The sequence below is a fragment of the Gobius niger genome, assembly GCF_951799975.1.
Source record: "Gobius niger genome assembly, chromosome: 15".
Taxonomy (NCBI): domain Eukaryota; kingdom Metazoa; phylum Chordata; class Actinopteri; order Gobiiformes; family Gobiidae; genus Gobius; species Gobius niger.
In genome coordinates this window covers 3,814,728-3,839,659 of record NC_136866.1, presented here as the reverse complement: position 1 = coordinate 3,839,659, position 24,932 = coordinate 3,814,728, and the positions used below count along the sequence as shown (strand labels likewise).

The 24,932-nt window shown below is 42.2% G+C and overlaps 1 long non-coding RNA gene across 1 annotated transcript; it reads right to left on the bottom strand.

Moving 5' to 3' along the window:
• Positions 1 to 9,236: 9,236 nt before the first annotated feature.
• LOC306974772 lies at positions 9,237 to 9,546 on the bottom strand. Its single transcript, XR_013793659.1, has 2 exons — positions 9,383 to 9,546; positions 9,237 to 9,321 (listed from the first exon to the last, which is right to left on the bottom strand). It is a non-coding gene; the product is annotated as an uncharacterized lncRNA (long non-coding RNA).
• Positions 9,547 to 24,932: the final 15,386 nt, after the last annotated feature.

Genomic DNA, 24,932 nt, shown 5'->3' with positions numbered 1-24,932 from the left:
ATGATTAAACTTTTCCTCTTTTTGCATATATTACATACACCGTTCTCTGCCATCTTAAGGTTAGGTGTAGAGTTATTTTACTTCCTTCAATTATGCACATCCATTTTGACAGGAAAGCTTACGCTCCATATGCCAGTGGGATACCTCATTTGAAAGACAAGACCTTCTAGTTTCCAAAATTATTTGTAAGATCTATGTGAGTGAAACACTGCTTACATTATGTTTGCCGTCCCTAATCAAAACCCGAACCCTTGACCCTAACCCTAACCCTAACCCTAGCCCTAACCCTAACCCTAAGCCAAACCCGACTAAAACATCACTCATTTCAACCTCATCTGTAATAATCCTAACCCAACCACTTGCTCTCAACCTAATATTAGTGGCCTATGCCTGAGGACATGTCTGTCTCATTATACTACTGCCACACGTCTTTGTCAGGGGTATGCGCCTTATACAATTGGAACCAATCTCACATAATGCAGTGGAACGGGAGACTGCAGATGACGTACGTGGGCCAGTGCACACCTTTGTCTCTCCTTAACTGTTCAATTCACTAAGGAATGAACAAGGAGGTCATCGGGATATTCCTCAAACCTAACCCTAACCCTAACCCTCAAACCTAACCCTAACCCTAACCCTAACCCTAGTATCAGGTTATGTTCAGAACAAAAACATACTGCATATAAAATGTAGTTCACCAAATGTATTTAAACCTTCAAACAAACTTTCAAAATCTACAGATCGTAAACCAGCATGGATGAAGAAAACGTTCTCACAGGAGGAAACTCTGGCTCAGATTCTTTGGATGATTGTTTGTTATTTGCTGTGTGGACTTCACGTGTTCTCCTCGTGAGTGGATTTCTTCCAGCTGGTCCAGTTTCACAGATCTGGCTGGTCAGGTGCAGCGCTGTGGTCGCCGACTGGAGCTCTCTGATCTTCTCCAAACGATTCCCCTCATGAAACACCTGCACATAAGAGTCAGAATCATGATAACCCCCCCATTGATTAGACCTTGACCTTGCATCCCTGAGGACTAAAGGAATGATTACAAAAGGCCAGAGCACTTTCAGACTGACTTTCCCACAGCCTGTGCGCGCTGGCTCGGCGCTGGCGGACACGCTCGCTGCAGATTGCACCATCAGCATCAGAGCTTCATATGGAGTCCATACAGAGAATCTCCATAAATCACTGCATTCTTTATCCGACCTCGATATAAAACAGACCACATCCTTCAAACACACGGCCTTTCCAAGTCTGAAGAAGCGCATCGAATCAAATGCATTTCCACCATTCAACGACCAGCTTTGGAAAACGCATCGCCGACCACCAGGAAGTGATGCACACATGAACAAGACATGGATACACACAAGCTTTGGCTTTTTACCTTTAGTTTGATTGTCATGGTTCATTAGCAATTATCTGACTAAATGAAGTTCTTAGTCTATTTTTTGAACTGGATAATTGGCCTACACGTTAAAAAGCGTTACACCATGGTCTGGGTGAATACTGGATTCTGATTGGCTGGTGCATTATTTTGGTATAACCGCACACGTAGTCCGGTAGTTAAATCACTGGGATATCACTCCGCTGTGGCGTCGCCATAGCAACGCATGACACAGCTGAGTCAGATAAAGGCGTAATTAGTGACTGACAGGAACGTATGAGATGGATTTTGTGTTAATTTCAAAGTTTTTGGCCAAAACAAAACGTTTGCTAAATGTTTGTAGAGGAGAGTGAGCAGCTAGGTTAGCTACTGTTAATAACATATGAGCTTTACATTTCTATTGGAAACGGTTAAGGCTATTCATCATTTTCAGGCGTACATAAAATGATCCTGCATTGAAGCATCTTTGTCTGGATTAGTAAAGTCAAACATAAAAGTTTGAGTTGGGGGGGCCCAGGTGTGAGCGACTCCACCGCAGCTGTTTCCATAAACAGTTGAGCTGGTTGAGCTAGCTAGCTAGCTTCAGGTTAAACAGCGTAAAAGGTAAATAACTCCTGCCCACGAGTGCCGCATATCGGTGTTTCCTTCCAGGGAAAAGTGTTTCCGGGTTAGTCCTGTTGTGTTGTGATTCTGTGCTGATGTTGTGTCGTTGAGCCTGACTGAGATCCTCGTAATAGCTGCGGAGAATGACTCGCTCTGAGACCAGCCTTCAGTGACCGGCTAATAACCCACACAAAATAGTCCCGTAGTCTGGCAGATTTAGTGACTTTAGTCAATGAAACAAACATTTATTATAAATGTTAGGTTTGTGGGACCCTGGTATAAGCGGATTAAACAACGAGGAGCCGCGTTAGACGTTATAATGCAGGAGGAACAACACTGTGTCGGGCGTTAGAACCGTCTAATGCGGCTCCTCGTTGTTTAATCATTACTGATATTTTCCATTTATGTTTAGTAGAACCACACAGTTTTCCTCCCACAGAGTCAGCGCGGCCTCTTGTTATCGCTGCCTGGGCCGGACGGGGGTCACAGGAGCTCAAGGTCGACCCGGGACAAAGACACACGAGGAGACGAGGAGGACAATGGACCACGCGCCGTTCCCACAGTCCACTTCCTTTAAAGTCGCCGTGGCAACCTGTGTCAGAGTGAACCGGCCCGGACAGATCCCGGTTTGTTCGAGGTCAGGACTAAAGGTATTTACAGTGGTTGTCAGTGTTGGAAGTTTCTTTATATGTTCTTCAATCGACACACTTCAATTCAGTGAAACACAATCAGGACCTGGAGGAACCCGCGGTGCATTCCTGATTAAGAGCAAACATAACCTGTGCTGTTGGTCTTGGCTCAAAATGAAGTGTATATATTTTTCACACAAAGAGTTAATTAATGGAAACTTGATTATATCCAGACCCCGCGCTCACATTGAGGTTTCTGTGAAGGTGGCGCATGCACGGGAGCTCGGAAAAACCTCGGAAGGTGCCCAAATTCCCAGCATTCCCTGTTGGCCCACCGCGGAGCACAGCAACATTTGAGGGAAAGTGAGACGAAAGAAATAGAGGTCTTTGGTTTGCTCCACGACTAATCAAAGCACAAAGAACTTGTTGGTCCAGTAAATTTGGGACATTCTTTGGTGGTTCATTGTCCAACTTTAGAATCGGTTTGGTTAAGGCTGCTACATATACACGGACAGGGGCGGACTGGCCATGTGTCCATTCTGGAAGAGCACAGAGGGGCCACCGGTCCCGTCTCAACCGAGCTTTACCCAAATCTAAAAGCTAAAAAGAAAAGCATCAAAATAGCGAGAAAAAGAGGATGAAAACAAAACTAAAATGTGCTGGAAAAGCAACACAAAATGTGATGAAAAGGCAACAAAAACGTGAGAAAACACAAACAAAAAATGATAGAAACAATAATGAAAAAAATATGACAAAAATGACGTGACAAAAAGTTTCCATCACTTTTGTAGGCCTTAGCTTTCAAATGAGGCATTACATTGATGCTCTCCAGTCGAGAAGCTTTAAGATTTGGGTAAAGCCCAGTATTAAAAAAACACAAATCTAAAAGGAATCCCGTGGAGTATGGTGCACCACAAGTGTAGCAGAACGAGGTTTTTAACCTTAGCTTTAAGACACACTGATAAGTTCCATTGGAAAAAGGGCACAAGTGTTCCATTGGTTAAGTAGGATTTATTTGCTACAAAATGTTTTTCTTTCATTTCATAAGTATGCTGCTTTAAAACCTTTAGCACAGATGTTTAGTCCATGAGATACAGAAGTCACATTTAGGGTAAGAGTCCTCCAACAAGTCCCCGCCGACCGCTGGACAGACCCAACTCACACACGGACATGTAGAGGGAAGACAAGACAGCGATGGGTAGCGCTGGTGCTACTGCCTGCGCCGGTTAGCGCAACCTTTCGTGCGCTGCACCAGGGAACGCGCTCATCAACAGGACCATCGAGGAACCGCACACCCAATCTACTGCCATGCTACAGCGCTGCGCCATGACGCGCTCCCGTGAGGGGACCCACAGCAACACTGTCGGACAGAGCACACCAGCACCAGCACCGGGTAACACAGGCAGCAGGAGATACTGATACAGACTGAACAAGCTGGTCAGGAGGGCCAGCTCCGTCCTGGGCTGCCCCCTGGACTCTGTGGAGGAGGTGAGGGACAGGAGGGTGTTAGCCAAGCTCACCTCCATCATGGACAACACCTCCCACCCACTGCACGGGACTGTAGAAGAGCTGAGCAGCTCTCTCAGTGGCAGACTGAGACACCCTCAGTGCAGGACGGAGCGCTACCGCAAAGCCTTCATCCCCACTGCTGTCAGACTGTACAATAAGACTGTGAAGTAACGCTGACTGTAACAAGTGAATTTCTCCTTTGTGAGATCAATAAAGGTTTATCTTATCTTATCTTATACACAAGGTCAGAGGGCAAGCAACACTAACCCGGGGCCTTTTATAGTGCACCCCTAGTGGCGCGCGCAGGAACACCACTACCACAAATTACTCACATCACCACACACGGTTCAATTTTGGGACCATTATTATTTATTATTTATTATTTATATTAATGATTTTGCTTCTGTTTCTACGACCACCTTTCCCGTTCTTTTTGCTGATGAAAATAAAAAAATAAATAAAAATAAAAAGTCGAACTGGGGAAAATACACTTGGTTAGGGCGGGTGGTTAGAAGTTAAAATATGTATTTGTGGAAGTGCACATTTACGCTAACTTGTGCCAGGCTGGTCAGAGTCCAGGGCTGTTTTTCAGTTCCAGTCCGCCCCTCTATACGGATCACTTACAATCTCAGAGCTGTTCTGTCCAATAAAGCCCACAAGAATGAAGCGTTTCGACTGTTGGTGACTCTGCGAGCTTTCTCATATTTTCCTCACCCTTACATTTCCACAGTGGACAGTAAAAATACCTTTTTAAAATCCCGTTACAGTGATTGATGTGTTGAGGCAGCCCTGATGGCTCACTGCAGACTCTTTAACACCAAGCACCTAAGCGGTGTCTTCGTGGCTCTCTGAAGCCCGCTGTGCGAGTGGAAACTGCACATGCCTTTCCCCTGCTCCGCTCTCGCTGCAGGGGGTTAACAGTAGCTGCAAATGGAGGGTGAATTTTCTCCAACGAGCCTCGACAATCGCCATCATTCAAGAGAGGAGAGACTCGATACGACCTCTGCAGAATGCGCAGCCCCGACCACCGCGGAGGTCAAAGGCCGTGGCGGGACGACCTGGAACCCGTGTTTGTTTATATTTACCGTGTGGATTTGCCTCTGTGGGTTGTGTTCACTTGTTGCTGTCATTAGGATTTCAGGTCACAGCAGGAAAATGATATCACTATTTTGCGATTTCCTTAATGTCCACTGCTGGCCCTACAAAATGCTAAGGTTTTTGAACTGGTACTGCACCAAAAACAAAACAAATATTGATAGTGTTTACAACAGGGAGGCCATTTTCAGTTTACTCCATTTCTTAGTCCAGGTTCAGGTCTTGGTTTAAGCTGGGTTTGACTTGGACCAGGTGTATCCCTGGTTTAGTGTAAGTAGACAGAGCAATGACCCATTCTGTTGTACGAATGTATAATGACTAATGACACACTCACTCATGCACTCACTCACACTCACATTGAGCTAAATCCTCAAGCGTTTTTCCTACATCTGTAACATCAAATCACAGTATTTCCTCAGTGTTTTGTTGGTTCAAGCACTGACAAGTTGGTCGACTATTAAAACGATTTATCAGTAGTCATTTGTGGCAACCCTGCAAGTCCTGGCTGGGACCCACCATTGATAGTCCCCATACATATAAAGGGTGACCAGATGTCCTGCTTTACCCGGGACATTCCCAGTTTTGAGTCCTTTGTCCCACGTCCCAATAGATTTCTCCAAAACCACTGATTTGTCCCAGTTTTACTCCGTCCCAAATGGAGATTTATATTTACCTGAGGTTCGAGAGCCGGACCACACCTCCTATACGCCTCTTCCGGCCGCCGGCCTATTTAAGCCCCCCGTCTACTAACCTCGTCCTCTTGTTCGGAGTTTCCGGCCCCACCTTCCCTCCCTTTTAATAATATTTTTCTGCTTTTCCTACAGGTAGGGGACGAGAGCCCGTGAGCTTCCCTATCTGAAGCCCCAAAACGCCAACGCAACGTTCTAAAATAAACATTTTTTTCATGCATCATACCTGTGGTTGTGGTCCTTGTGAGCGAATTGTCCCTGTCCAATATAGTCCCCAAAATAAGACACATCACTTGTAAATGAATGTTTTCCCCCATGTGAATATGAATAATCAAATACAAACCAATAAAAAAATCTCAATTCTAGCATCTCCTCAATTGGTGCATGTCATGAGATTTTAACAGTTTCACCGTTCAACATGGGGAAAAACAGTCAAGATTTGCATCTCCAGCCCAAATTGTGTCCCAGTTTTTAAGTTGGAAAATCTGGCCACCCTATCAGATCTTTGAAATATATCTAGGACCCTGAATGTGACTGCCACCCACTGAGATCTGCTTTGTTCAACAGCACATGCACCACCTGTGTGGGTCTCTAATTATAGAAGGCCCTGGTTTAAAATACACTTTTGTTGTGTTAGCGGGATGGGGTGGGAGTCATTTATCAAGCAGGTGGGGGGAAAACACCAGGACGAGTCAAAAGCGCTGTCTTTAAAGTCAGGGTTTAGGAGGAAGCGAGTCTGGGAAGTCCCGCTGCGTCGCTAATCTTCTTGGTCTTCTTTGTGAACCTGTTGATGTCATGAGGCGATGGTAAGTTTACAAGGCTGAATAATGCATTTAGCTTACAAAGAAGTGGTGTCCAATAAAGCAAACTGTAAACTTTTAAGGAACTTGTTGTATTACAGCTACTTTCTCATGCTTTTCTGGCATCTTGACCGACCTCGATGCCTTCCATTCTATTCAGTTTGAGCTCATTATCCTTAAGGGCTCCAGATAAAACAAGCCTCTCACTTTATCCATCATCATCGGGCCTCAGCGAAGTAAATGACCCTTGTTTCTGTTTGTGGAGCAGCGCTCGGACTCGGTAGCTCTTTTTTTTTTTTACCAAACGCTGATGGAGCGCGTGAGGAATGCGGCGAATCTTCGAGATCATAGAGCCAACCTTTAAAGCCGTGATGAATGAGGGTGCATTCTGGGAGGTGTGAGGCGATCAAAGGCGTGGCGGGGTCTGGCGCGGGTTTACAAGCGTGCCGGACAGACGACTGGCCCGTGGTCGTGTGCGGCGGAAAGGGAGCTCAGCGGTAGGAACCCATAAGGAGGACTTTTTGGAGAAAACTATGAATGTAAGGACTGAATACAGCAAGAACACTGCATAAAGTATTTAACTAGATCAGTATAAACATCTCAATTTGAGCATAATAATCACATTTTTTGTTGTTTTGACTAGTTAAGAAGTTGTTGGGCATTCGTCCTAGATTATTTCACTTGTTCTGAGATGTTTCTGACTCGTTTCAATACATTTCGTGCTTATTTCAGGTCATTTTCTTTGCCAATGTGGTGAGAAAATAGGTCTTATCTCATTGGCAATTTTACTACTAAGCGAGATTTACCCTAGAACTGGTCTGAAATGTCCTCAAACAAGCAAAGTAAACTTGGTCCGATCAGGAAAAGTGTCTAAATGAGTGAAAACCGCTCAAAACAAAGATACATTTCCTCAATTCAAGTCATTTAAGCCAATGCTTGATATTCACTTTTTGTAGTGAACTAGGACTACACTGCAAAAAGTCATTAACTAGATCAGTATAAACATCTCAATTTGAGCAAAATAATCCAAATTTTAGTTGTTTTGACGAGTTAAGAAGTTCTTGGGCATTTGTCCTGGATTATTTCACTTGTTCTGAGATGTTTCTGACTCGTTTCGATACATTTCGTTCTTATTTCAGGTCATTTTCTTTGCCAATGGGGAAAGAAAATTGGTCTTATCTCATTGGCAGTTTTACTTTCTTATTTCAAGCGAGATTTACCCTAGAACTGGTCTGAAATGTCCTCAAACAAGCAAAGTAAACTTGGTCCGATCAGGAAAAGTGTCTAAACAAGATACATTTCCTCAATTCAAGTCATTTAAGCCAATGCTTGATATTCGCTTTTTGTAGTGAACTAGGACTAAGCCTCTGACCCAAAGGAAACCAAGCCCAAACCAGAACAAAGTCAGGACATAGGATCGAAACAAAGTCTACATATGTTACGAAGAGGACTCCATGAAGTTCAAACCAGGATCACCACTTTTCTACTACACTCACATGTTGCTCACGTGACCAGGCAGAACTAATGCAGAGTGCGCCTCTCCGTCCAAAGCGGACGCCTCCGAAAGGTTTGTGTTACCTTCCTCATGGATCAAGGCTCGCCCCGTCCTCGTAAATTTTACTTGGTGTCGTAAACCTTTTCAAAAACACCGGGAACAGAAATATATGTGAATTATTTAGGGGATTTGTGCTTGGACAGTGCTCGGACCTTTGAACTCGTGGAGATGAAGAGCCTCCTGATTTCTTGGTAACGACACACAGAGCTGGACAGACTTGAAAAGAATCAGAGCGGGACTTGTCTATAATTCTGCGTAAGCCCAGACATGAAGTGATATCATGTATTCAAAGGAAGCCAAGTCTGAAAAATGGTTTGATCTGTATGATGTTTGCTGTATTAATGGAACGCTTATATAAAGGGGCATGGATTTGAAATGTGTCCACCAGATACAGTACTTGGATCACAGTTCTTTACGAGCTTTGACTGAATAATACTGTATCTAAACAATTATGCAAAACCTTTCATATATGTTTATAGCTTGACCATTGTACTGCCGGAAGTAGACAAAGAATAATTAAATGAGCCTAATAAGAGAGGCAAAGAAGCAAAACTATTCTAGTGTTTCTGAGTCAAAATGAATGCTCATGTTTTCATTCACAACTTTGTTCTTCGCTAACAACATATGACAAACCACTATAGGCTTTGTTTGTTTGACCTATTGCCACATGTTGTATTGACACTTCCAGTGTGAATGCACCATTAAAGGGATGTTTCAGGATTTTTGACACAGGGCCTCATTTCCTAGTTAGAGTGTTGCTGGTACCTGGAGATATTTTTTTTTGCAATTCATGCAGTTCTTATGTTTGAAGAGTTTCGTGGTGCTAGGCTAATGCAAGGCTAGTGCATGTCTATGGTATCAGCTAGCCTGCATTAAAAACAGTGTGACCCGCTCCACAGAGCACCTGAGGCAAATCACTTATAACGCCAGACTAACGATATAAATGTCTAAAATCATTTTAACCATTTTGCATTTAAAATACCTTATATCTGAGCAGCATCAGCTTCGTGGTTGTATAAGCTACGCAGCGGCGGAGTGATCTGCTAGAAAATAGTCCCTCAAAATGCGATCATTCATGTGATGCAGGTCAGTTATATTCCAAACATGATTCTATGGACACAGACATTTATATGGTCAGTCTGGTGTTATAAGTGATTTGCCTCAGGTGCTCTGTGGAGCGGGTCACACTGTTTTTAATGCAGGCTAGCTGATACCATAGAAATGCACTAGCCTAGCACTAGCCTAGCACCACGAAACTCTTCAAACATAAGGACTGCATGAATTGCAACAAAAAATATCTCCAGAAATCAGCAACACTCTGGATAACTAGGAAATGAGGCCTTATGACAAAAATCCTGAATTATCCCTTTAACATTAAAACTACTTAAAGGGACTATAAAAGCATAAATGAAGCTCATAAGTCTAAAATTGAAGATTCTTTTACATACCTCGTGAAGAAGCTCAAATGCCACCAGCGCTACTCAGATCACAGTTTGGGAACCACTTATTTATTCAAGGGGGGGGCAGCACATATTGAGTCCTTCAAAGTCCACATGTTAAATTTGCGAGAGAGTTTTCATCATTAGTCCCAGTGTGGGTTGATTGACAGAACCGGCAACAGGTTTGTTTAAAAGACAAAGGGCATTCGCAATAATTCTGAAAAGCATGTGACAGAAATGAACTCAAAGTAACAATTATATCAATACATGTTACGTCTACTCTTTGACTGCAGCTTCGATTGTCCAGGAGCCTGACTTTTACTGATCTGAGGTGCAGGGTTGTAATGTTCGTTGGGTTTGGGCAGTCCTTACTCAAAAGCTCAACTGACCAAACGTTTTTCTGAAAAGAAAGGCATAGTCTCCAAGAAGTCAAACAGTATCTATCTACAAAAAGTGAATATCAAGCATTGGCTTAAATGTCTTGAATTGAGGAAATGTTTCTTGTTTAAAGCAGTTTTATCTCATTTAGACTTTTTTCCTGATCTGACCAAGTTTATTTTGCTCTTTTGAGGACGTTTGTGACGAGTTCTAAGGTAAATCTCACTTGAAATAAGAAAGTAAAACTGCCAATGAGATGAGACCAATGTTCTTACCTCATTGGCAAAGAAAGTTACTTGAAATAAGGACAAAATGAGTTGAAACGAGTGCGAAACGTCTCAAAACAAGTGAAATAATCTGGGTCAGGAGCCCACCTACATCTTTCATTGTCAAAACATCTCAAATTCGGATTATTATGCTCAAATTGAGACTTTTATACTAATCTACTTCATTACTTTTTGCAGTGTAGTGATCTAACACACAGTAAAGTCCAAAATGCTTTTATTCAAACAAAAACTGTACTTTTTAAAATCTCTTTTACTTATTGAAGGTGCTAAGAATCCCTGAAATCTTCGCGATTTTGAAGACAGTCTCCTCCTCTTCTCAACCTGTTTATCTTGTGCAGGTCCCAGCTGGTGTTTCCCTGAGTGCAGGAAGGATGGAGCTGCACACTCTTCCTCCACGCGCCTCTAAATCACACGCTCAGACCTACGGGGGGCAGAGAGGGACATAAAACACACCCGACGTCCGACACGCATGAAAGAGTGAGCATGGGGAGGCTGTCAGCTGGGAGTCCACATACAAAACAGCACAAGCAAGGAGGACAGATGAATGCCCCGAACTAATGCTGAAAGGCTTCGGCTCGGGCACGTGCAGGAGGTGGGTAGAGGTGTGTTAATCCTTTCCAAAAGTTGCATCATTTCCTGTGTTTAAATGTATTCAACGTTTGAAAAGTTGGACCAAAATTAATAGGCTTGTTGCACAATGTGGCTACGCTAGTTCCTCTGAGCTGAAGCTGTGGGCGCTAGTACTTCCTGTTCGTATTCATTTCCATTAAGATTAGCTTAGACCAGTGAGTTCCTGGTAGAAATATTTCCATAGAGGAGACGTTTATGTTTGTAAGGATCAGTGAGTTTGTCTTGAAGATAAAGGCTAATTTAAACTCTTAACTCCCGCCTAAACCGAGAGGATCTTTTTTTCCTCACGTCATCAGATTTTTTTTCTCCATCATTTTTGTCACTTTTTTGTCATTTTTTGGTCACTTTTTTTTTTTTTTTTCGTCAATTTTTTATCACATTTTTGTAATTTTTTTGTCACATTTTTGCCATTTTTTTGTCAAATTTTTATCACATTTTTATCACATTTTTGTCATTTTTCGTCAATTTCTTGTGACATTTTTGTGACATTTTTGTGACATTTTTGCCACTTTTTCATCAATTTTTTGTCCCTTTTTTGTCAATTTTGTATCACATTTTTGTCACATTTTATCACATTTTTGTAATTTTTTGGTCATTATTTTGTCACATTTTTGTAATTTTCTTGTCACATTTTTGCCATTTTTTTGTCACATTTTTATCACATTTTTGTCACATTTTATCACATATTTTTGTAATTTTTTGGTCATTATTTTGTCACATTTTTGTCATTTTTTGGTCATTATTTTGTCACATTTTTGTCATTTTTTGGTCATTATTTTGTCACATTTTTGTCATTTTTCGTCAATTTTTGTCAATTTCTTGTGACATTTTTGTGACATTTTTGCCACTTTCCCATCATTGTTTTCGTCGAGAAAATGTGCTCGGTTCAGGTGGGAGTTAAGCGGTTAATGCATTACACAACTTGAAATAGTGCCTTTATATATATTTTTATAGCATGTTAGCCTTTAGCTTCAAGACAAACTATCAATCCTTCATGATCACAGGCGTCTCTGATCTGAACTTCATGATTTGAACACAGTAAATGATCATCTACCGGGAACTCACCGCCCACAACATAATCTTCAGAAAATATGATTATTATTCCAGGAAAAGAAAACAGACAGGAAGTCCAGGCGCTCACACCTTCAGGTCAGAGGAGCTAGCATAGCCACAACGTGCAACAAGCCAATTGCGCTTTTTCTGCTCTGAAATATTTCACTTTGCTGTTTACGTGGGCTAATTCTTTATCTTTTACCCCGTCCAGACAACTCGGTTTAAAATGTTTGAACTGTAAAACCTCCTCCAGCCCTGACACATCAGCTCTGTTATGATAAACATTCCCATCTGTTTCTATTAAAAGGCCTGGAGTGTTGTTGGCGAGGGCTGGAGGAGGCCGTCTGGTTCGAATCACGTCAGAAAACACACGGCTACCACTTCACTGGACTCCACTGTTCTTATCATGTCTGCCCCGAGCGACTGTTTTCCCTCCTGATCATTCCACATTACCTCCTTTCAACGAGCCGCTAAACACTAAAGAACAGATATGGAGCCAGTAATTAGGCTGGGGAAACTCTCGACAGTGGATGGTCACGGCACTGGTGTAGGTAAATAATCATGAAAAATGTATTTTGTGGGCATATTTTTCACTTAAGTACATTTTTGAGTGATACAGTTGCAACTGAACTTACCGTAAATGCTCTAATATAGGCCCGGGCCTTTATTTACTCAAGGGCATCCAGGACCAGGCCTTTATTGGAACCAGGCCACAATTAGAGACAGGCCTTTATTTCTATTTGAGCAAAACGGACGACCAGGAAAACGAAGAAAAACGAGCTTTGTGTCCATTTGCACCTAAAATATTAGGTTCATTTATTAATTAACATTTCAAACCCTCTCCCAGAGGCTGGAACATTGACGCCTTTTCTTTTGTCGGGACAACAGGAAGTGTTTCGTTGCTGTTAGCGGAGCTTTGACATCAGTGTCACTGCAGGTTTCTGTTTCGTTTTTACCGCGGACCGGATTATTTGTTGTTCTCTTGTGTAAAAGGCGAGTTTAGACGGAGCGTTTGTGTTTGTGATCAATCATGAGACTGACCCGAGAGAAGACGAGACGCTCGCGCTGATGGGAGGAGTTATTTTGAGACCACTCCGCAGCGTCCCCCCTCGGCCCGGGTTCCCGTTTGTTACTTCCTGCACGTGAGTTTTCATTTACACCAGTATGAGACAAATTCCTAACATGGGAAATATTTCTACCGCTATAGTTTCTAATAAAAGCCCCGGCCTGTTTTAGAGACCGGCTTTAATTTGCCTCCGCCAGCCGCAAACCTGGCCGCTAATGGAATACAGGCCAGTATTAGAGAATTTACGGTATATAATCCAATCAGAACATATGCTGCAACTGGGATTGTCGCGAAAATTTAACGAATTGTCCCTAATTCATCTGGCAGTGTCACTGTGTATAACGACTTGTATATGTAAGGATTAAACAACTCGGAGCCGCGCATTCGACGGTTATAATGCACGACGCGGAGTCAAGAACACCACGACGCGCAGCGGAGTGGTGTTACTCCGCGAAGTGCATTATAACCGTCGAATGCACGGCTCCGAGTTGTTTAATCCGCTTATACCATGGTCCCACAAACGTAACATTTATAATAAGTATAAGTTTCATTTACTAAACTCACTAATTATGCCAGACCACCGGGACTATTTTATGTGGATTATTAGCCGGTCACTGAAGGCTCATCTCAGAGCGAGTCATTCTCCGCAGCTTTTAAGAGGATCTCAGTCAGGCGCAACCAAACAACATAAGCACACGCTGCATCGCCAGAATCACAACGCAACAGGACTAACCGGGCACTTTTCCGTGGAAGTAAACACCGATATGCGGCACTCGTGGGCAGGAGTTATTTCACTTTTACGCTGTTTAACCTGAAGCTAGCTAGCTAGCTCAACCAGCTCAACTGTTTATGGAAACAGCTGCGGTGGAGTCGCTCACACCTGGGCCCCCCCAACTGAAACTTTTATGTTTGACTTTACTAATCCAGACAAATATGTTTAAATGCTGGATTATTTTATGTACGCCTGAAAATCATGAATAGTGCCTTAACCGTTTTCAATAGAAATGTAAAGCTCATATTTTATTAACAGTAGCTAACCTAGCTGCTCACTCTCCTCTACTTCACATTTATCAAACATTTTGTTTTGGCCAAAAACGTTGAAAACAAAATCCATCTCACACGTTCCTGTCAGTCACTAATTACGTGTTTATCTGATTCAGCTGTGTCATGCGTTGCTATGGCGATGACCACAGCGGAGTGATATCCCAGTGATTTAACTACCGGACTACGTGTGCGGTTATACCAAAATAATGCACCAGCCAATCAGAATCCAGTATTCACCCAGACCATGGTATAAAACTTCTTAACATAATGCGACAAAGATAAAAGCACACCCTTCTTCATAGCTCCATCCATCCATCCATCCATCCATCCATCCATCCATCCATCCATATATCCATCCATCCATATCCATATATCTATCCATATCCATCCATCCATCCATCCATCCATCCATCCATCCATCCATCCATCCATCCATCCATCCATCCATCCATCCATCCATCCATCCATCCATCCATCCATCCATCCATCCATACATACATACATACATACATACATACATATACTCTGAACCAGGAGAAGCTTGGAGTAGAGTGTCTTCTCTCGAGAAACCTGTAAGACGTATTATGTCAGCATCTCTGCTGAGACCGCTGCCTCAGGATGGATGGATCTTTCCTCCATCAACAATCCAGTATCTCATTGCTGCAACTGAGAGTAACACACAAGTTTCCAGCACATTTCCATTTGTCACTCGTAGACATCCGCATGGAGTATTAATGTGTGGTACATCAAGGGAATGAAATCTTACCAAAAACTTTGCAAATACAGTGAGGCAGAATCTGATTTAGCGCTGTATTAGATGACCTCTGCACGGGATACGGTGCTATAAATTCAAAGGTGCAAACACTACAGAGAAAAGTCACCTCTGAACAATATTTCACTTGGATTTGTTACTTTAGAGCTGCATTGAGCTGGTTCCAGATTGGTTTGCAGCGGCTGTGAAATGGATCGAGCGCTCGGCCCTGGGGGATTACAGACACTGAAGACCAAAGTGTGGGATGAGGCGCACCTTTGTCGAGCGAAGATGAATGGCCTCAGTCAAACAGAGCACATATTGGACTTTGAGCTCCGCTGATGCATTGCTGCTACTGTAAGAGGCCCTCTCGTTCGGGACCACCAGGGCGAGGTTCTGTGAGGAGGAGCGCGGATTTCAAAGGGAAATGACAAAAGACACTGAGGTGGTGTAAGGATTCATCGCAGGTTTACTTTGACGATAAATGCAAAGCTTTTTAGAGATAGTCTTCCAAACTGACTGCTGAGTCTTAGCATGACATCTCTCACTAGAGGCGCAGTTTCAAGTTTGCACACACGCTATGTCCTGTGTTTTCTCAATCACTATACCCCGCCATCTCTGTATCTCATCATGTCGACGATGTGATAAAGACTATCTCCCCAGACGCTGAAAGAGAAAGGCTTTGAAGTCCAGTAAGAGTCCTTTAATATCTTACTGAAGCATCCATCATGACCACGTTGTGCCTCTGAAATCGATCGTTTGTTGTCCACAAGAGACATCGTTTTAATACAGTGGCATTCCTGACATCATGTGGTGTGTCTTATGGCTATGGAAGAACAAATGGTCTCCAAACAGGTTAAGGCGTGCGGTTATCAAATCCATACCGTGGTCGTAGAGGTTAATATCGCCAACACATGTTTAGGGATTTTGTAAAATCACGTTTTTCCATCGGGCACAGATTAAGATCAAGAAGATAATGATGTCTCTTCTACATACAGTATAAGGTCTCCATTGGAGATTACCGTAAATGCTCTAATACTGGCCTGTATTCCATTAGCGGCCGGGTCTCTGACAGAGGCCGGGTTCGCGGCTGGCGGAGGTAAATTAAAGCCGGTCTCTAAAACAGGCCGGGGCTTTTATTAGAAACTATAGCGGTAGAAATATTCCCCATGTTATGAATTTGTCTCATACTAGAGTAAATGAAAACTCACGTGCAGGAAGGAAACAAACGGGAACCCGGGCCGATGGGGACGCTGTGGAGGAGCTGATCCGAGCGTAACTTTGACACAGATTTAGCCACTTTTCAAACCTCCTGTGACTATATTTGCAAACAGGGGGAGAGTTGTGTGACCCTCCAGGGTTTTAATAAAGTCTCCATCCCGTCTTCAAAGCACGTCCAGCTGCTCCGTGTGCAGGTCAGTCTCACGCCTCAAAATAACTCCTCCCATCAGCGCGAGCGTCTCGTCTTCTCTCGGGTCAGTCTCATGATCGATCACAAACACAAACGCTCCGTCTAAACTCGCCTTTTACACAAGAGAACAACAAATAATCCGGTCCACAGTAAAAACGAAACAGAAACCTGCAGTGACATTGATGTCAAAGCTCCGCTAAAAGCAACGAAACACTTCCTGTTGTCCCGACAAAATAAAAGGCGTCAATGTTCCAGCCGCTGGGAGAGGGTTTGAAATGTTAATTAATAAATGAACCTAATATTTTAGGTCCAAATGGACACAAATCTCGTTTTTCTTCATTTTCCTGGTCGTCCGTTTTGCTCAAATAGAAATAAAGGCCTGTCTCTAATTGTGGCCTGGTTTCAATAAAGGCCTGGTCCTTGATGCCCTTGAGTAAATAAAGGCCCCGGCCTCTATTAGAGCATTTACGGTATGTATTTAGTATTTATTTATTTTCAGGATTGAGGTGGGTTCACTTTGTTGGAGGATAGAATAGAATCATTAATACATGCACTTTTTTTTACTCCACAGAGTAAGGAAATCCAAGGAAAAAGGCTAACTCCATCTAAACAAACCAAAATGTTTCCATTGACTAAAAAGCCTTTGTGGAGTTTATGGATCCGTTTTTGAACGCTCTTACCAGTTGTTTTGCTTCTCTCTATAATACTAGAGAAAAAGAAAAAACCTACAATTTGGTTTTCCTGACAATGGTTCAGCCCAGGACAATTCAGAAAAGAGGAGTTCTGGGTGAACCCTACACCCCAGACAGTTTGTTCAAGCAGCATCGACCAATATACCACAACTAAAAGAAGAAAAAACTGTTGAATTTCATCAATTTCCTCACTGTGTGCCTTGAGAAAATCTTTTTGGCCACAACTTATGACCTTTTTTTTATTTTTTATTTCCTCTACATTTTATTTGATCTAAAATTGCTGGTCCCAAAGCTATGAAGTCCATAATGCAGTGTGCTGGAATGGCAAAGAGACACACATGTGGAGATGAGAGGCCTGAGGGAGCTTTTCCTTATGGAGTGTTTAGGCCCAGCACCTGTAACTGATTGTGGACCACATGTGTTAGACGTCTGGACTTCATTTGGGCAGGATTCTTCTGGACCCTTTCGGCTTTTCATGAACTAACGCAACACTCTGGGTCACACGTGAGCAAAAGAAATGATTTTAAAACATGCACAATATGAACAACCTTGTAGACTTGATTTTTTGACATATTTTAGCAACAGTGGTGTACGTTTATGGACGGTGTCGCAACAGCTTCGACATGTTTCCCTGACAGTGACCGTAACTAAAGTGACCAACCAGTAAAATGGCTGTTTTGGTGCCGTTCTTCAAGCTGTCAATGCGGCACGAAGAGGAAGTGTTGAATGATTATATTGCTCTGCGGGGAGTCGGCTCGAGGCTGTGGGGTTTTATTGAGCAGAACTCTGGGGTAAGCCTTGGTCAATGTTTGTTTTAGCTACTTGATATCGCTGCAATCATCCAACGCTTGCAAACATATGAGGACTTTTTAATGTCTCTGGCGGGAAATTGACCCTATCTTTAATGACACAGGAGATAGAGTTGCACTGCATTTCTTCATTTATTGGAGATTTGGAAATAATTTTATGACTGCAGTTGATGCTAAAGGTTGAATCATCCAGATTTACGACCATAGGCGATGGTGTGTTTGGGTCCTGACCCCCCTCTATGCCTTAGCAGAAGGGCCGGATTTACCCCTGGTCTAAGAACCTTTGGCCCTCAGGATGTTTTTCTATGATATTATGACTCAAATGCAACAACTAACGATTATTTTGGTAATCGATTAATCTACCGATCATTTTTACGATTAATCGATTAATCACTTGGCTGTGAAAGGTGCATGGAAATCGTATTTTTACAATTTTTTTATCACATAAAGCTAAAGTGGCGCCGCTTGAGGACATGTTGATGGAGTAAACATAAAGTAAATGTTTGTAGGAGGCTCTTTGTGCTAATTCTGCTTTGTGATTGGACGAGACATAGACAGATGTTTATGAAATGTATAATGTACAAAACACTGCAGACCCTAACTTAAAAAACAAAGTAGGTTTTCATCCAAAATACATAATTGTCATGTCATTTTTGCTCTATTTTAGTCTGTGTTTGCTAGAAAACGATTAATCGATTACTGAAATAGTTGACAACTATTTCAGTAATCGATTAGTTGTCGATTAATCGATTAATTGTTTCAGCCCTACTGTGAATGCTCAGGTTCATGACAGAACCTGAATGATACTTTTTTCGACACCTATACAAAAACATCTGTCGTTTAGAAACAGAAAACGGAACAATTATGTTTTAAATTTACAATATCGGGTTCATCTCCAATGGCAAGAAATGTGTGAAAAATGGGGAATAATTTTGGGAAAGAATGTGGCTCAAAATAAGTAAAAATTGTGTGAAGAAATGGGACAAAAATACATGGGGAATACATTGGGGAAATATAGAAAATATTGCAATTAAAAATGGGGAAAACCACCTTTAATGCTGTCCCTTGACCAACATCAAAACAGTAAGAATAAATTTGCTGAGACTGGCTTGTAGAGTAGCTTGTGCTAAGTAGCGAACGCAGTCAAAAAAAGCAAAATAAAGTCCGAGGCACTCGAGTCATGTAGCAAAAATAAAAGTCCTTTATTGAATATGGACCAGCCTACGCGTTTCGACCACACAGGTCTTCGTCAGGGCATGTAAAATTGATCACAGGTGTGGAGATTTTAAACAGTGATCATGTGACCGATCATCTTTTTTAGTTTATTGCCACCACGGGGGTCCATTTCAACAGTTTCGATGACCATCACTTTAAGGTTGTTTAAGCTCGAGTGGCCAGCTTTGCGATGGGGTAGTCCATATTTTGAGCTCTAACCGCATACTTGTGTTCAGCAAATCTTTTTTTGAGTTTTCTCTTTTTGCGTCCAATGTAAAAACAACCACAATCGCAGTCAATCCTGTATACTACGTAGGTGGAGTTGCAGTTGGCAAAGGAACGACAAAGGAAGGTGTTTTCGTGTTTAAGTTTTAGCTTTGTTGATGTGGGAGCAGTGGGAGCATGCCCCACACCTGAAGGTACCGATCAAGCCAGTCTCAGCAAATGTATTCTTATAAAGCTCAGCCCAGTCTTCGAAGAGCACCGGTCTACCTTCTCACTTTCCCAGACCATTGATGCACTCGCCTTCTTCTATTTTCAACATCAAAACAGTATTTTGTTCCCCCCGGTAACTACATTTAGATACCAGTAGAACCTAAACTTTTTTCCCGATACGGACTATGGCCCCCCTAATCGTGCACATACAACCATAGCATTTGTAGAAAATGGTGCTTTACATCTGTGCTAAAATTGGCAGGTCCGGCCCTTGGTCTTTTTGCAATGATGAAAATCGGCCTCCACCAAGCAAACTTGCCTCCCCCTGCCTTAGACCATGTGCACACGACAGGCGCACAGTGGGGACCTCCTGCAGCGGGTCCCAGAGCAGCAGGACTCCTCTCGTCCTCTCAGCGGGAGCAGCTCTACGGGGCCGGGGATCATGCACGTTCTAATAGCCGGACTGTCCCACACACTTGACTGAATGGAGGTGCTTAGCGTTCACATAAAGTTCCAAAGTTAAAGTTTAGCCAGTGTTGTCTGAGGGTGATCTATGTTTGCTTTTCTTCTCCAAACAGCAGGACCTTCGCGGGACATTTAACAGTGGAGAAGTGATCGGGTTGGGCCCCTCCGTTTTGTTTGCACAGCGACCCGAGGCTGAGGCAGCACCGGAGCCTCATTTTCCCATGGAACACGAAGCTTTTCATTGGCTTTAATGAGTTTTACCGCTCAGTTTAGCTGCACACAAAACATTACGCGGGAACGTAAAAAGAAAATGGGTCCTGTCTGAATCAATACATTTATTTTACACGAATGGCTGACGCTGCATCCAGTTATCTTCTTCAGGGACAAAATTCACAGGATTCTTGCAATTCAGTGCAATATTTTTTAACAAAAGATACAGGAACCCTTGGAGGTGAGTACTTGGACAGAGGGACTTATTTTAGATGACACACCTATTGTTCCAAAAAAAAATCATTTGGGGCAGTAAGGTTTTTATGTTAAATGTATTAAAGTGATAGTCTGTAAAATAGCAAAATGTGGAGAGAGAGAGAAATCTCAAATGTAGACAATCAAAGCCCCCCTCCCCCGCTTCCCCTCCTGATTTGACCTGAAAGCTAATCCTCGTTTGCGAAATGATGAGACAGAGAGACAGAAATTTCAGTAAAACAAACTATGTAGCTCCCTCCCCCTCCTCAGCTGATTGGACCTGACTGGCCGGTTTATGAAAAGCTCGTCTCAGTTTGGCCAACTGAATCCCATCAGTTGGCCAAACTGATGGGATTCAGATGAGTTGCTGAGATCGTTATAAAGGGAGAGATTTTGGAGGGACAAAATAATGCTTTAAAGCAGGGGTGCCCAAAGTGGGGCCCACGGGCCGACACAATTCTGTTGGCCCGCCAGAGAGTGACGGACTTTTGCACTAACTCTCTTCCATTCATTCTCAATGGTAAATATGGGTGCAGTACACTTTTTAACCACTGGCGTCAAATTGGGGGCGCTGTTTCACTCCTTTCGCAAAGTTAAGGAAACACTTTTGTGGTGTCTTGGTATTTATCAATCACAGAGCGTTGTAGCATCAACTTTCACCGTTTTCCAACTTTCATTGCAAAGGTTGTTACGTCAACAACAGAATATGTTAAAAATTGACTTATAAAAGAATTGATGCTGAACTGACACTTTCAAAATAATCTAATGTGGCATTTTCTTTCAGGTAACAAATTAATAAGGCAAAGTTGCTGTAGGTGCTGTAGATACAGGTGTTTTTTTTGCACTAAATTGCTACAATGGTTGATTTTCTTTTACTAAAATTAGGCTTTTGCCATAGTTACCATTTGTTTTAATATAGCATGTTATTTGCAAAGATATAATCAAATGCAAATGTGGGCTATCGAAAACATTAAAAGTAAATAAAATAAAGTAACTTTACAATTTGCAGTTATGTGTGTTTTTCGTGCTTGACATCGCCGTGTTTGGCCCACGAATCACAGGCACTTTTTCATTTTGGCCTCGGAGACAAGTTTGGGCCCCCCTGATTTAAAGAGACTCGATGCAAGTTGGTCATTTTATACTCACTGCTGCCACCTCAGGTCTTAGGCATAACTGCAGCTTCTATATCAAGCTCGTGCATGACGGCACAGATTTTAGAGGCAGTTGTGGTGAATAGGTCGGGGTTCATTCTGCATTAGGACATGGCTGGAACATGTAGGGGGAGGAAAATACTTAATTTTAACATTTTTAAACTCTGCATAGTCCCTTTAATATCACTAAAGCAACATCAAATTTCAGGCCCAGGCGGTCAATTATATAAAATAAATTAACCTCTTAACCCCCACTTTAATCAAGCACATTTGCTTCAATTTGCTTTTACCCAAATCTAAAAAAGCGTTCAGCCTATAGGCCTCATTTGAAAGCTAAGACCTACAAACCTGTGCTCAGATTTTTCATGTTGTTGCCAAGTTTTTTTGTGTACGTTTTTGTTGCTTTTTCATCCTTCAAAAAAATGTCAGATTTGGGTGATGCCGAACTGGAGACAATGTGCGTAAAGGTGGAGAGGTTAAAATGGTCAAACATTTCATCTTACAGTCTATCACTTTATTGAAAAAAATAGTGTTGTATTTTCCACCCAGAACTGAAGAATTGCTGAGGAATTGTGGCAAAATAATCTAAACTAATCCACAGAGGGTGTAGTAAATCTAGAACAAAGTGAAAACAACATCAATCAACATATATTAAAGGCGAGACGCTGCAGGTGAATTGGGAAAAAAATGTATATTTACAGATATCAATTTGAAACTGTTGCTGTGGATCACTGGCATAAATGTGAGGAAAAAAATACATGGCAAGTTTTCTGTCATTTTATCTTTTCATATAAGAACAAGGTGTTTTATACCTAAAAATGCCCCAAATTGCCCATCTTTTCGGCGACGAAATCTGAATAATGGATAGAGCTACATTCAAATGTATGGTTTCATTTTATTGATAAATGAGTTGCCACGACTTTTTCAGAGGGGATTTAGGATTTCTTGTTTAGTTACTTATTTTTTGACATTCAAAACTCAATAAATGGGGCTTAAGGGATTAAATAATAAAAAATCCCTCTGAAAAAAGTCTTTAGGTCCGACTGACGTGGACATAGTGTCGCTACAATGTCAGAAAAATGTGTTTTGAGAAAAAGGCACTTGAAATTGCATTCTCCCATATAAGTCTATGGGGGAACATTGAATCAGCGCAATATTTAAACATGTCATTGTGAAGATTAGGTATATTTTTCATTTCCGGGTGAAAGCTTGTATGTTCAGAGACCAATTTGGCCCAAAACCTGAAAAAATTTAGTTTTGCTTGTAGTGTCTCCCCTTAATGAATCAACAATTCAAGACACCTTTACACACATCTCTCGTCTTAATGAATCTGTTCCTCAATGACATCTTTATGAGGTACTAAACTCCAAGTCTTCCCTCTGACAACAGTATTCCATTCATTAAATCACACATTCTTCCCGAAACGACCATAGCAACCCCGTCCCACCACTCGGGACCTGTCTCTCTGTTATGTCTGGGCCCTGTGTCTTTATAACTGTGTGTGTGATGCTACAGCTGGGCCTGATTTCAACCCAGAGCCCTCCGCCCAAACTCCGAAGGGCCTCACTGACGGAGTGTAGCTGCTCCGATCGGACCGTCTGTCACTGAATCCAAACAGGTCCTGATCCGAGTCTCCTGCTGCTGGGAATAGCGGGACGGGCCCGGTGGGACACGCGGGAGGACAACTGACGAGTGGACAGGAGACATGCAGGAATGCCTGAATAAGATAACCACAGCAGTATTGACCTTGGGAGGCTGATCATCCAGAGACTTTTGTTGGACTTTTGCTTTTGTCTTCTTCCATTTCCTCTAAAGCTGTGTTAGCTGTAATTAGAGCCTTAGAGTTAGAGTCTTGGATGCAGCCCCCGAATCATTTCTAGCTCTCACAATACCTCCAGATTGTTACTGACCTCTTCCCTACCTGAAACAAGCACATTTTCTCGTGTTTGGCATAAAAGCAAGGCGAGACACGGCAGGTGAAAGTATTGATTTTTCACGCAGAGATTTTTTATCTATTTTCCTCCCTTTACATCTTAGTTTTCACGTCAGATATAAAAATGACAAAACTCACCCGCATGATGTTTATTTTATGATGTTTTGTCTGCGAGGTGGGGGCGACCCGGAAGTAGCTGCTGCGCCGCGTAGAAAGGCCGTCTTTCCCGCGGGTTTTCATTCATAAATATTGACAGATTTTACATCCACGTGTCCTGCTAAGGTTTTTTTCAGAGGGATTTTTTAATATCTAATTCCTAGCCTGATTTATTCAGCTTTGAAACCAAAAAAAAAACAGGCGGAATTTGAGTTTTTACAGATTTTTTCACTGATGATTAGTTTATTGAAAAACTAAACAAAATATCCAAAATCCCCTCTGAAAAAATCTTAGTTACTAATATGTCAATAAAATAAAACCATAACATTTAATCTGGATCAATTCATTATTTTGATTTCGTTGATTTTGGCCATTTTAATGCTCAAATTGCCTTATTTTTATGTGAAAACATAAAATGACAGAAAAAATGCAATACATTTTTTTCTCATATTTATATCTGTGATGTTCAGGAAAAGTTTCAAATTGATATCTCTACATTGATTTTTTTCCCTATTCACCTGCAGTGTCTCGCCTTAAAAGCGCCAAAATAGCGATGAAAGTGCAACAAGAAAGGGACTCAAAAAAGCCACAAAAGGGCAACAAAAGAGTAATAAAAGTGACAAAAATGTGATGAAAAAGAAGGCGAAAAAAGTGAGGACAACATGGCAACAAAGCGAGGAAAAAGATCTAAGCAACACTGCAGGTGTCGTAGCACGTTGCGGTTTTTTACTCATTAATTGTCCGTGAGAGTAAATACTACGCTGACAGAAAAGACAAAGGGACAGAGGGATATTGTTCATCCAGTTACACAATGGAGATCATTTTTTTCACTCAAACTTGGCTGTAAATACTGTTTAAGTGGCTCTAGCCCACAGTTAGCTTTCCTGTCAGCTTCTTCTTTGTGATTCCATTAGTCTGTATTGGTGACTCCGACCCGGTGACAGCAAAGTTGCAATTGTGGTTTTCTGGTTAGAGTTATAAAGACGCCCCCAATCATCACATTGACACTTGTATTACCCCCAGAGGGACTACGGAAAGGATTTATTAAGGTAAAACTTAGTACTGCTCGCTGGTGGGACTATGTCTCCGAGCTGGCCTGGTGTCGCCTCCGGGTCCCCCCAGAACAGCTGGAGGAGGTGTGTGTGGATCGGGGAGTCTGGGCATCTCTGCTGAGACTGCTGCCCCCGCGACCCGACCCTGGATAAAGCGGAAGAAAATGGATGGATGGATGATCAAAATCAGTAACTTGTGCAAAAGTGGATGAGCAGAAGAGTCATTTACACATTCC